A 13,447-nucleotide genomic window follows, 5' to 3' on the forward strand; every position below is an offset into this window, starting at 1 on the left:
GGAGTTGTGGTGAGGCACCAGTATTGTTGGTCAGAAAACAATAAAGATCCTGTAAAACCACAACTCCCATGATTCTATAGGAGTTAGAGTGGTGTCAAATTGCATTCCTTTTGCATGTAACTTAAATATGAAAGGAAAGGAAGTATAATAGTCCCACTTCTTCCCCTGTCATATCAGTCCTTGGATAATAAGGATTCCCAGCTCACATAGGGGGATCTTCATGGACTGGATATTCTGTACTTGAGATAGTCAGTCACACGTTTCAAAACAATACATGGGGGAAAGGGGAGGCTTGTTCTGTCTCCTTGTGTGTTTATCAAATGGGGAAAATGGAATTGGTGGCCTCACTGTCCTTTTTGTGCAATGCTTCATCGGTGCTCTGAGGTTTTTTATGTGCATGAGTAGACTATTTTACGGGAATAACTTTGATCCAGTCATACCTGTGGCCATGGAAATTACTTCAGTTTTCGTAGGGGATAGCCTTTAGTCAACAATATTATGAATGGATTACGAAAGGACCAACCTTTGGTAGATAAATTTTTAGCTTTAAAAAAGAAAGTACAGACTACTCACAATGCACTTTGGTGAAGTAAATCATCAGTTAGCAGGATCTGAGCAGTGCAGAGTTGTTGATGATAGATCTCTTGGAGGTTTCTTTTTCATTTGGTTGCCATTAATCAAAGCTGACTTAATGACAATTAACAACAACAACATATATGATCAATGTGCACCAGTAAAACAAAGATTGAGGGGATGCAAATGAACTAAAGAAATAAAAACCTGACAGAAATGGTGCATACCTCAGGCCCTAAATTAATAATATAATTGTCCATAACTAAATGGGATTTTATGAGAGAAGAGAATGAGGGTAAATAGAGAGAAGCCATGAACAAAGAAAGAAAAAGAACAAAGAAATTGGTTCATCCAAAATTTATCCTAGCTAATCGTCTGCCAACTCTTATTTTCTTGGTTTCTGAAGTCAGAATTCCTTAATCCAATAAACAGATATTTGCAAGTATTTTCCAAGCCTATGACTGTAAGTGGTGTGCTTGTTGTTCATGCTCTCAATAACCACATATATGAATTTCAAAAATAAAGGTCCAAAGCATGTGGGATATAAATGAAATACACACTAAGATAGGATCTACACTGCCATATAATGCAGTTTCAGAATGCAGATTAATGCAGTGTGGTCTCATATAATCCAGTTCAATGCAGTTAATCTGCATTCTGACAATGCATTATATGGCAGTGTACATCCAGCCATATATACATACAACTGTGTTCAGCTCATAAAATAGAATCATGGACCAGATAATTCCTCTGCTTTTTTTCTTTATAGAATATAATTCTTTTCCCATTGCTAATATCTCCCCAGTGGCATATAATGATAATAACTTAGAACTTTTATAAAGATAATAGCCTGTGGCATTATCCATGGAAACTGCAATGCTTCAACACAAACCTGATGTTTATGCAGTTGTATTCTTTCTCAACAACCAAGGGTAATTGATTGTATTAAATAAGCCGTTAATGTCAAGATCTTCTCTTCCATTATAGGTCAGGAAAAAATCATAATCTTTGTCCTATCTGGAAAGATACCATTTTGAGTGTTTACTTCATTCTACAGCTTTTACTGCTGGGTTATTATAAGAAGGGATTTTCTTCCCCAGGCCCACCCACAATAATGTTATGCAGCTGCTGAAATCTTTGGAAACATGACCCCATAAAAAGACATTAGACACAACTCACTTCTCTTTTGGCTACTTCATTCCATTGTTGTGCTCCAATCATGTACAGAAGGTGCATTATGAAGTGATGTTCTTTGGTTCTGCAATAAAGTAAATTCCCTCAGTGACTTTCAACACAATTGCTGGACTGGCAGCTTGCCATCTGGAAAACTGACATTCAATTCCCATGGGGCTACTGAACAGTATTGCTCTGGTAGTATTAGTAGCAAAAGGAAATGGAAAAGAGACCAACATACAGACACCAATGTTCTCATTCTCAGTGTTTCAGAAGTGTGCAGTGTATTTTAGCAAAGATTAGCTTTGGGATACAAGTGTAGAGGGGCTTCTAACTCCAGTGCCCATGTGAGTCTCACAAGCCACTGATAGAGCCTACAGAGCTCAAGGGCAGGAAGGTTCTTTTGTCCCTGACTGAATTAAGGAGTATTTTACATACAACAATAAATACATCACTTTATATTGAAATACAGAATATAAGACCAAAAATACTCAACCTTCACCAAATCATTTGGAAACAAATGTAGAATAATGATAACTTTAATATTTAATAAGTTGTTTGGTCAGAAGTAACAAGCTTGCTGCTTTGTTCACAGTTAAGCACAGAATGAATGAAACTGTGACCAATATACAGTTTCTAGAACTAATGCAGATCATTCAGAAACTTTCCAGACAGGCTAAAAACATGGAACCTGTATTGCTTTTACCTGAGGCATCAAATGACACCTCAGGTAAAAGCAAATTACCAGAGAAAACTTCGATTTCCTAGTTCGCTCTGGATCAATAAAACACCCGGAAAGTTCTGGATCTTAAGCTAACATCTGGCTCTTTCCAGGTGAGGCCCCTGTGGGTCAATCTCCAAAGCTATCCTGGTTCTTTAGACTCCTGGAGTCCGAGGGAGCAGGATGATTATATTGTATCATTTAGTTAGGTCAGTGTTGTAAACTAGACTTATGGCATTGTAACTGCTTTGTGTTCACATTTACAATTAGGGCATCATTGCCATGGCTGCAAATGACCCCAGAACCCACCTTAAAAATTAATCAGCCATCCTACATGCTGGAATTCTGTGGTGCTGATGAGTGGAGCAGTGCAGAATGACATGGCCAGTCCCTTTCACCATCAAGTAATGGTGCAAATCACAACTCTTAATCATGTTCTCACTTACTGGCTGCAAATGGTTAACTATGTCCTCCTGACACACCCTGCTATCCAGCACCACAGAACTCTGCCACTTTTAATGTGAATTTCAGAAGAGCTGGTGTAGGATATTGGCCTTTATCTTTTTTATCTGAATAATATGGGGCACATCTACACTGACCACTTAGGTTGGTGTGAAACCAGCAGAGAAGGAAATTATTTCTCTGTATGGATGATGACATGTGCAGTCCTGGAAGTGTCTCAAGCCCTGGTTGGTGCTTATATGCACCCCAAAAACTGGCCTTGAACCATTTTTGACATTCATAGTGTCAGTGAGTTCATGGCTATGGAGGAATTTGATTTTTTTAACTTCCCCCCACTGCATGCACATGTGGGGATCACTGGGGTGTCTGTCCCTTAATCACTTTCATGATGCAATGTGGTTTACTCTTAGGTGCATTAAATGTACTATGGGGTCTAATTGGCCTAGGGTCTGAGCAAATATTCTTAATGCTTCACGACATCACTAAAGCCCATATTTGTATCTTATGATATTAGAGCTGTTTCCATATCTCTGTGAAATCTGTGACCTTTATGTACTCTTAAGCTAAAAAATAAATAAATTCTGATTAGGTATGTGTGTGTCAGTGGATAGGCAAAAAAAATTCTACAAAAATCCACCCCAAATTATTTTTCATGTAAAAAACCCACAATGTTTTATGCAGAGATTGATTTTTCATAACGTTTTTTGAAATAGGAAACATCATCCCAGTTACTCAAACTGTTAGAAGCTCAGCCAAATAGAAGAATATTTTATTAGTCACATCAGAAAAAAGCACATCATCCTTTGTAATCAGTAGGGCTGGAATATGGACAGATTAAACATGTTGGGACCTCATCAGATGGGCGGAGGGGAGGGGAAAGCAGGGGACAATGGATGGAACTGTTTTACTCCGTTCTCTCCTGCTGAGGTCCATCTTTTGCAATCCCACATCCTTTCCCCCTTTAGCTCCATATTTTCCTCGTATTCCCTTGCTTTGTACTATTAGGAGTCAGGTAACACCCGACTCCTCAAAAGACACTCTGGGCTCTGTTTTTTTATGGTGCCGAAACAGAGCCCCATGGAGTCCCACTGAAAGTTGCCTTGCATCATATGATGGATTCCATTCCGGCAGTGTAGAGATACATGGACAAGACACAAAAAAGACTGTATCTGATGAGATCATTGATCTGCAAAAACGAACAATGCTATTCATCTGCTTGAGCCTTTACCACCTCCAGTTCTATATTTTTATTTTTGTTTAAAGTGAAATTGAAAAATCGCAAAATCAAAACTTGCAGTAGTCATTGCACTGAAACTATTACCTTTTATGAACCTTTTCCAGTTTATTTAAACACTTTTCAAGGTGTGCTCAGACCCATTAGGCTCAATGTCATTACACCAAAACTACAGCTGAGAAAGAACTTCACCAAAGGAGAACATTTGAACCACACCTGAGATAGCTAGGACATTTTAATGAATGGCACTATCACCTCCATAACAACCCTTGCTTTCTTGTACGTGTCATTCAGTTTCAACTAACTCCATCCTTGCTTTCCAAAGCACAGTTCTGGCACATCTGTGCTAATCAGATTCTGAATCTGCTGGCCTTTGCTTCAGTAAACACAACCTCAAAAACAGGCAAAGTGACAAGGTGAAATTATTGTTACCATAGGGATGAAGCGCACTGACAGAAAAGGGGCAAGCAGGATGTATCTAATTATATTAGGCTTTTTCAACTGTATTGTTGTAGCCAAGAGGATGTGTCAGATGTGTGCTTTACAGAAGAGTGAGCTCTATAATTCTTTCCTTTTTCCGTCATATTATATCTGAATTATAGCAAGTTGTTAATACATTTTCTCCTACAATGTTTTACTGTTGGAGAAAGCTCAATAGAAAAAGGGACTGTTTTCTTGCTATACAGGGATTTAGAAAATCCTACACTAAAATTAATTTTGAAGAGATTTTAACAAATAATCCATCCAGCGGGATTTTTAAAAAAGGACGTAAAATATATGACCAAAAAGGACATAGTGATCCAGCATCCTGTAAGTGACTTACATGGGCACTTGTTCCTTTTGGGTGGGGTGAGCACAGAAGGACATTCTCTTGTCCTTGAATTCCATCCAAACTTCACCCAGTAGCTGTCAAGCTGCTCCCTCTTACCAGAAGAAAGGAAGAGTGTTTCAAGCAGTGAAGCTGCACTGAGCTGCTTAGGAAAGGAAAGTATTGTATGCACCCTGTTTAACAATGCTCCCTCATTTCTTCCCTCTTTAGCTAAGTTGGAATCAGTTGCTTCTCTGTGGTCAGAATAAAATCTCCTTTCTTTTCTTCCCCACCAGTAAAGGACGACAGCATACAGCAGGGGATTCTCACGAGGCTTGATACCTGCGTGGGTGAGGGGAGGGAGAATTGCACTTCCAAATTGGTTTTCTTTTAAAGTATGAACCACTTTGGGTCTTAATTTTGAAGAAAAAAAAGCAGGATAAAATTAGTTGTTGTTGACATTTTTCCTTCTTCCTAAAGCTACTTGAAAAAACAATCCTTGTTACAGTTTTAGATCTCTCCATAAATTCAGCAGACAACATTTATGGTGGCTGGACATGTCAATTATAATTTTCTGTGCTAATCTACCTGTTAAAACTGGATAGCGAAAAAAGAAGAAAATCAACTTTGAACTGAAGGGGAGGAGGAGACTTCTAGAGATACCTTGAATTGACTCTTCATCATATAAATATTTATCCCTCAAATCTCTTTTTAACCCCTTCTTTAGCTGTTACTTTTCTTATTTAGCTGAGCGTGCTGGTCTGTATTGCTTTCAAGGTTTCCCACCTTCCTCAGTAGCAATTTTCTTACATCAAGCTTATTTTATCCGCTTAGGCTAATTGACTAACTCTGGCCTTATCTGCACAGCAACATTCTAGCTACAATTATTCCCACTCTCATAATTTCTCATTTGGATTATAGCTGTGTTACATGTGGACTGTCATTCAAAGTGGCCAGTATTTGTGCTGTATGTGGGATTTTAGTTAGAGATGTAATTCTGTTCTAATTTTAGCAATTTTGTTCCTATTGTGAGAAAGTCTTCAAAAAATTATACAGTTTCTGAAGTCTATTTCCAGTTTGTGCATTAATCTGCACATACAATACTGTTTTCATTCCAGAAAATGTTGTTTTCTATACAAAACAATTGCATTCAATTTTAACAGAATAAGTCCCAAAAGGGCATAGAGTCTTATCATTCCAAGTTTGCTTTTGAATTGACCATTTTTCTTTAACAATTTCTCAAATTATTTGAATATTCTTTCCATCCATAATTGTAGTAGATATCTGACCCCAATTCAAATTCTTAATGCATCCCTTCAAGTCATAAATAGATTGAGAATAGGTTACTTATAGAGCTTCTCCTGCTATCTGAGTATTGCCTTCATAGGTATTCTTAGTGTCCGCACGAAATGAAGTCAGGCAGATGATGAATAAAAAGTGTTTCTTTTCCGTTCTTATACCAACTGCAGAGTTGCTTATTGTTAAGATTCTTGCTTGTTGTCTAAATTATGATCTTTGGACAACCAGCTAAAAATAGCACTCATATCATTTAGATCTTCGCACTGTTGTCAATTTTATGCTGTAACTGTTTCAACATTTCTTTTATTCTGGGAATATCTCTACTTAGTGTACTATCCAAAGAGCTTCGGCTACTTCAGTTGTTTTCATATGAAACATATCAATGGTGTTCCTATCTTTCATCCCTCAGTGTGACTGATATTCATTTTGGTCTGGAAAAACTTGGACCCCTTCTGCACTGCCATATAAAATCCAGATTATCTGCTTTGAAAAGGATTATATGGCAGTGTAGACTCATATACTTCCGCTCAAAGCAGATAATGTGGATTGTCTGCTTTGATAGTCTAGAATGATTATATGACAGTGTAGAAGGGGCCTTGGTTAGTTGACTCTTTCCACTGTATAAATCTTGAAAAAAGCCAGGTCTCTGAAGCAGCTAATTAAATCAGCCACTCATATAGGAAAATGTACCTGGTTGCCATTTGGCCTCTCTGCAGGCTCCCTGGAATGAACCAATGATGCACCAGAAGCCATTTATTAGGAGAATTTGAAATGTTTCACTTTAAATAATACAACAAATGACAAAATCAATGAGTGATCATGAAAAGGATGGAATTTTAAGAACAGTTATTCACCTCATTATCAGCCATAACTACCTTGAATGTGTTACTTAGTTATGTGTATTTTCCTCCCTCCCCCAAAAAGCATACAGAACATCTGTTTTAAAATATTGTACATGTTGTTTTTCTTCCACCTTACTTATTGAATCAAGTGGTTCCTAATGCCTTGAGTTGACATTATTTTGTGTACCATTCCTTCCCAATGAGCTCATAGCTATCTTGCATATTTTAGAACTGATTATCTTGGGCACTCCCAGATTCATCTTCAGTCTTTATGATAAAATCAAGTGTAAATTTAGCAGCAAAGCAGCAAAAACCTTGTAATTGAGCTATTACAGGGCATGTGTAAATCAAGCAATTGCATTATCTTGTTGCTTCCCCTTCTCATTCCTTATCTTATCCCCTCCCTCTTCCTTGTTACTATAATTTACCAGGCTTTCCTGAAATGTTGCTGACAGTCAGGAATGGGACCTTCAAGTCTGTCCTTTAAATCAGAATGAATATATTTGGATACTGATTAAAAACAATTGTTTCAGTATTGTATTATAATCACAGATGGTGCTATGAACCTTTTCAGAGATAACATAAAACAAGAAAAAACTTTGGACTTTGACCTGTATTGCTTGTGGTGGATTTTATGTGTTTGGCCCTTGGACTGAATTCTTAGATGATGTGTTGAACCTGCAACTCTGTTTAGGCTGCCTTTGGGAATGACCCTAGATTGTATTTCGACTAGATGGTGAGCATCATGTGTATATGACTTTTGGACTGGCTTTTGGCATTCTCTGCTATTGTAATCTTGGAAAAGACTCCTATGTTGAACTGTGAAATATGTTACCTATTCTTCCAAGTTTTGGCTACAGCCTCCTCACAGGATCCTCTAAAGCATTTATGAATCAAAACAGCAGCCTCTGAAACTTTCAGAGAAATTTGTAAATATTTGTGGTTTCAGTGCATTTTTTCCCAATGTAAAACACACTTTGTCATCTATAATTGTCTGGGGTAATTGGGAGTGGGGGATGATGTGATTGACAAGTGCAGTTGTATTTTTCCCCTTGTCAACTAATCAGAAGAAGAAAGACAATCATGTGGCTTTCTGCAAAACTGGTTTCTTGTCCTCCCCTCAGCATCTCTGTCTTCCTGGTGTTTACAGGAGAGAGATAAGACGTGTTTAGAGGTCTGTTCTGTTTCCAGAGCCGGCCGGAGATAATTTTGTATATAAAGCAGGGGGGGAAATTGCGCCCCCCCCCCGCCGGCGCCGCAGGAGGCGTGGCCATGTGCTGCGGGAGGCACATGGCCACGACTCCCGCAGCGCCGGTGGGGCCAGGGCGCACAGGCTGGGAGGCGGGGCTCTGCCCAGACATGGCCTTGCCTCCCCCCCCCGCGCACCCTGGCCTTTTCCAGGTGGCTAGACTGCAGCGGAGGTCCCTGCAGGCTGCGATCACGGCCTGCAGGGACCTCCGGTGCAGTCTGGCCACCTGGAAAAGGCCAGACAGGTGAGGGTGAGCTGCGCGGGAGGCAGGGCCAACCCTGGCCCCGCCTCCTGCGCTGCTCACCCTGACCCTGCCTCTCACGCAGCGTGAGAGGCAGGGCCAGGGCGCGCAGGCCGGGAGGCAGAGCTCTGCCCAGATGGGGCCTTGCCTCCCATCCCGCGCGCCCTGGGCTTTTCCAGGTGGCCAGACTGCAGCGGAGGTCCCTGCAGGCCACAATCGCGGCCTGCAGAGACCTCCGGTGCAGTCTGGCCACGTGGAAAAGGCCAGACAGGCGAGGGTGAGCTGCACGGGAGGCGGGGCCAACCCTGGCCCCGCCTCCCGCACTACTCGCCCTGACCCCGCCTCTCACGCAGCGTCTTATAACCTTATGATAACTTTTAGGGAATTCTGTTCCTTTCTGTTCCTTCACATCCCATTTAATAACCTTCCTCTGTTGAAATTATCCAACCCCAAACCGCAGCCATGTTCTTCTGATATGAGAAGAATTCTGGGAAATGTAGTTTGGGAAGGCTAGGACATCTGTAGCAGAGTACTCAAAGGTCCCCACCCTAAACTACATTTCCCAGAATTCTGCTAGCACAAGAAGAATGGGGCTGTCTGCATTAAAGTCTCAATGTAGGTTAATCTCATGTGCTTAAATTGGAAAAATTCTTTAAAATTAGTGAATAGACAAATTGTTCTGAAACTTGGTAGGCTTGCTTCTCTGCTCATGTCGTCTCTCTGTACCACAGTTTGAGGGGATACCTCTTGTAGTTTTTTAAAAGATATTTTTAATTGAAACAAATTTTTAAAAATCCAAAAACTCAGTAGATGAATACAGTAGAGTCTCACTTATCCAACATAAATGGGCCGGCAGAACGTTGGATAAGCGAATATGTTGGATAATAAGGAGGGATTAAGGAGAAGCCTATTAAACTTCAAATTAGGTTATGATTTTACAAATTAAGCACCAAAACATTATGTTATGCAACAAATTTGGCAGAAAAAGTAGTACAATATGCAGTAATGCTACGTAGTATATACTGTATTTACGAATTTAGCATCAAAATATCACGATGTATTGAAAACATTGACTACAAAAATGCGTTGGATAATCCAGAATGTTGGATAAGCGAATGTTGGATAAGTGAGACTCTACTGTAAATGTTTCTGAAACTTTGCAGGATTAATTTTTCCCCTGCTTATGTTGTCTCGTTGTACAAAAATTCAAGAGGATATCTCTTGTAGTTTTTTTTAAAAAATGTAAAAATTTAAAAATTTTGGGTGACTGAAACATACTGAAACATGGTAGGCTTAAATTTGTAAATGTTGCCTACTAGTGTGCCAAGTTTAACTCAGATAGCCATAAAAATGACAGAGAAATTAGCCTCGAAATTCTACCTGATGCCACTAATAGAACAAATTTTAATGAAGTAAATACAAAGCTTTGAAGATTCAGATTACAAATTGGAATGGGACCACTTTTAATCTTTACTAATCAAAATGAATTACTAATTGGATTTCAGATGTTTCACATACTTGTAGTATAGTCATCCAAATTTTGCCAAACAAGCTATAACCAATTCTATTCCATATGTCAACTGTATCTTCCTTTCTCATATACCATGGTGCACCACATTATTTTTTATTTCCTCAGGAGATGTGGCGGAGGCATTGTAGAGAGTTTCATTTATTGTATTCTAGCCAATAACATTCAAACTTTACATGAACAATACATAAATAAATATTGTGATAACATATGTCTTGTGCGTCAGTTGTGCCCGTATCTTTGGAAGGCAGACTTGGCCATGGTAGTCCATGCTCTTGTTACATCCCAAATAGACTACTGCAACACGCTCTATGTGGGGTTGCTTTTGAAGACTATTTGGAAGCTTCAAGTGGTCCAATGGGCGGCAGCCAGGTTCCTCACTGGAGTGGTGTACAGGGAGCCTACAACTCCCCTGTTACGTCAGCTCCACTGGCTGCTAGTTAATTACCAAGCACAATTCAAAGTGCTGGCTTTAGTCTATAAAGCTCTAAACAGTTCTGGCCCAGCTTACCTATCCAAATGTCTCTCCGTGTATGAACCATCATGGAGATTAAGATCTTCTGCGGAGACCCTGCTCTCTGTCCCACCTCTTTCACAGGTGCAGTTGGTGGGTATGAGGGCCTTTTCAGGGGTGGCCCTTTGGCTGTGGAACTCCTTCCCCAGTGATGTTTGATCAGCTACTTCCCTTCTAGCCATCAGAAAGAAAGGTAAAACATGGCTATGGAGCCAGGCTTTTGGAGAATAACTGCAGTGCAATAAATGAACGTAGAATCCATGTAATAACAATTGGAATGGCCCTGGATTATGATTTTGGATTATGTGATTTTAATAATTGATGTAATTGTTTTTAGATGTTTAATTTTGCTGGTTTTTTAATGTAGATGGATTTTTATGTAGATGTTTACAAATTGTATGTAATTTTAAGGCAGTGATTTGCTGCCAATATGTGAGGTTGCTCTGAGTCCCTCTTGAGGTTGAGAAGGGTGGGGTACAAATATGGTAAATAAATAAATAATTTTTTCAAAAGCAAGATTCAACCAAGAAAACCAGCTTGGGCCTTTGTAACTAAGAAATTGTTTCAGTCAAGCCCATTAAATCCTCCTCTTTGTCTCATGTATAAAGCCAGCTATATGGGGACAGATCAGAAACATACCTTATCCAGAATCCTGCCTCCCAGATATGGGAGGTCTATGTGTTAGCTATTATAATAGGTATCTCCTGCTCTTGCCCCATAGAAATTGATAACCAGGGTCATTTTGCTTCTAATACTGGAGGTAGTATACCTCCATCATGGGGAATTAATAATCTTATTCTGATTTATGTTGGAATGTAGGCCACCCAAGTTGTTCTTAGGCCAAGCAAGGGAAATGTTCAGTCCTCTAGAAGTTAGATTGTAGCTTCTGTAATCACCCATCATTGACTATGCTCAGCATAGCTGATGGGTGATATAGTCTCACAATGTCTGGATGGGTAATATTATAATATAAACACAGTAAAGGGAATTTGAATGGGGAGTGAAAACTCTGATAATTATATTGCTCAGCTGAAATTTTTGGAACTCCTGACCTTCAACCCAAAGAAAGATATTTCAGGTACATGAAAGAACATGATCTGGAAAAGATTTATAGAAAAAGAAGTCAATCCTACAGAAAGAAGCAAGCAAATAAAGCAATGCTGGTTTTCAGAATAAAATTAAAATAGGGGTGGGGGACCCAATATTTTCATTAGATTACAGCAAAGACCTTTTCCTCATAAAATTTCATGGAGACCCAGGATAAAAATCTCATTACATTCCACCATTGTTTTCATTTTGGCTTTTGTGAAAAGGCTTTTAAAGGCAGCCCCCAGCAGCTACAGGCTCCCTTGATGTCTAAAGCCAGCTTAGAGTAATAAATGAAAATAATTCTCTACACACAGGAAACATAATGAAAATATTTTTGTAATGAATGTAGACTGTTGTATTCAAGGCTTTATTTTATCTAGGCTTCTTTTCTTGGCCCTAAGGCCAAATGTTTATAACAGCTGGTCTAAAGATGCCCATAGGAGGCATGACGTGTGTTTTATTGCAACATTTTGCACAACAGCTATGATTCTAAAGCTGGCTGAAAATTGCATAGCACCTTCCTGCTCACTTCTAAACTTTTGAACCATACCAGAGTTAAGTTCCATCCATGTATCAGAATCTGCTATCCCCCCCCCCCCACACACACACACGGTTGAAGTTAGGGACAAACATAGTAACCGAATCTACAGCAAGGACATGTTCAGGATCATTATGTGTTGATACAGGGATTTTAACTCCTGATGAGGTTCAGAAACAAATCTTCCCATTTCTGGGACTCCAGTTGTCATCCCATAAATATTTTAATCATTTCAGAAATTGTACCAATGACTCTTTATTGTAGAACAGATACAGAGTGACTACATAAAGTGTGAGGAAATGTGGTTCTATACTCACTGAAGAGTACAGCTCACAAAACACAGTGGCTCTTACTTCTGAGTAAATGCACCTAGGTTTGCATTGCACTGGACTAAATTTACAGATGTTAAGTGTCCTCCTGATGAGCTATTTAAGTGCTTCCAAATGGTTCAATTTTCATCAATTATATCTCAGGTTATTTTGAAATGCCTCTGTTATCTAAAAAATCCTTAATGGGAGAACACACACAAAAAAAACTGTATATGAGAACAAAGGCCTATCAACTTCAGCATCTAGCAGCGCCCAATGAAAAGCCAGTAGGAAACTCATAAGGAGCACATGACACAACACCTGTCTCTTGATGCTGCCTTTCAATATTAGCAAACATACAGAATCATTTTGTCCAGCAGTCATTGACAGCTTTATTTTCCATAAATTTCTCCTCCATGAGGATGTACTTCCCTCTCTTTGTCCCAAATCTCTCACCATTCAGATTTATTTGATGAACCAACTTTCTGGTATTATGAAAGAAGAAGAAAAGTTTATATCTGCACTTTCTCTATTCCATACATTTTTTTTCTACAGGCCAATCTACACAGGCCACATATCTCAGAGCTGTTTTGGAGTGGTGCACTCTGGATGAACACCAAGAGATGATGTGCAGCTAACTGTCAAGCTGGTGGATGTACACATTAGGGGTGTGCATTTTGGGTAAACCTCATTCCATTTTCGGTGTCCAGTTGTTGGGTGCTCCAATCTGTTTTTTCGGGAGCTCCCCAAAGTTGGGAGGGCAAAAGAAGATCCAGCCCATTAATGGCAATGAGGAAAATTCCCAGGATCCCCTTTCTGTCATTTTAGGGCTATCTGAACAAAAATGGCCACACTTGGAAGACAGATT

At 39.4% G+C, this 13,447-nt stretch overlaps 1 long non-coding RNA gene across 1 annotated transcript in view; it reads right to left on the reverse strand.

Moving 5' to 3' along the window:
• Positions 1-479: 479 nt before the first annotated feature.
• The window catches only part of LOC134298892 (uncharacterized), a 102,082-nt gene continuing 89,114 nt past the window's right edge, over positions 480-13,447 (reverse strand). Inside the window, exons 2-3 of the long non-coding RNA XR_010006007.1 lie at positions 1,753-1,831; positions 480-687 (exon numbers count right to left, since the gene is read on the reverse strand). This is a non-coding gene — a long non-coding RNA (uncharacterized LOC134298892). The remainder of the gene's footprint in view (positions 688-1,752; positions 1,832-13,447) is intronic.

Source organism: Anolis carolinensis, chromosome 4 (assembly GCF_035594765.1).
Source record: "Anolis carolinensis isolate JA03-04 chromosome 4, rAnoCar3.1.pri, whole genome shotgun sequence".
Lineage (NCBI taxonomy): Eukaryota > Metazoa > Chordata > Lepidosauria > Squamata > Dactyloidae > Anolis > Anolis carolinensis.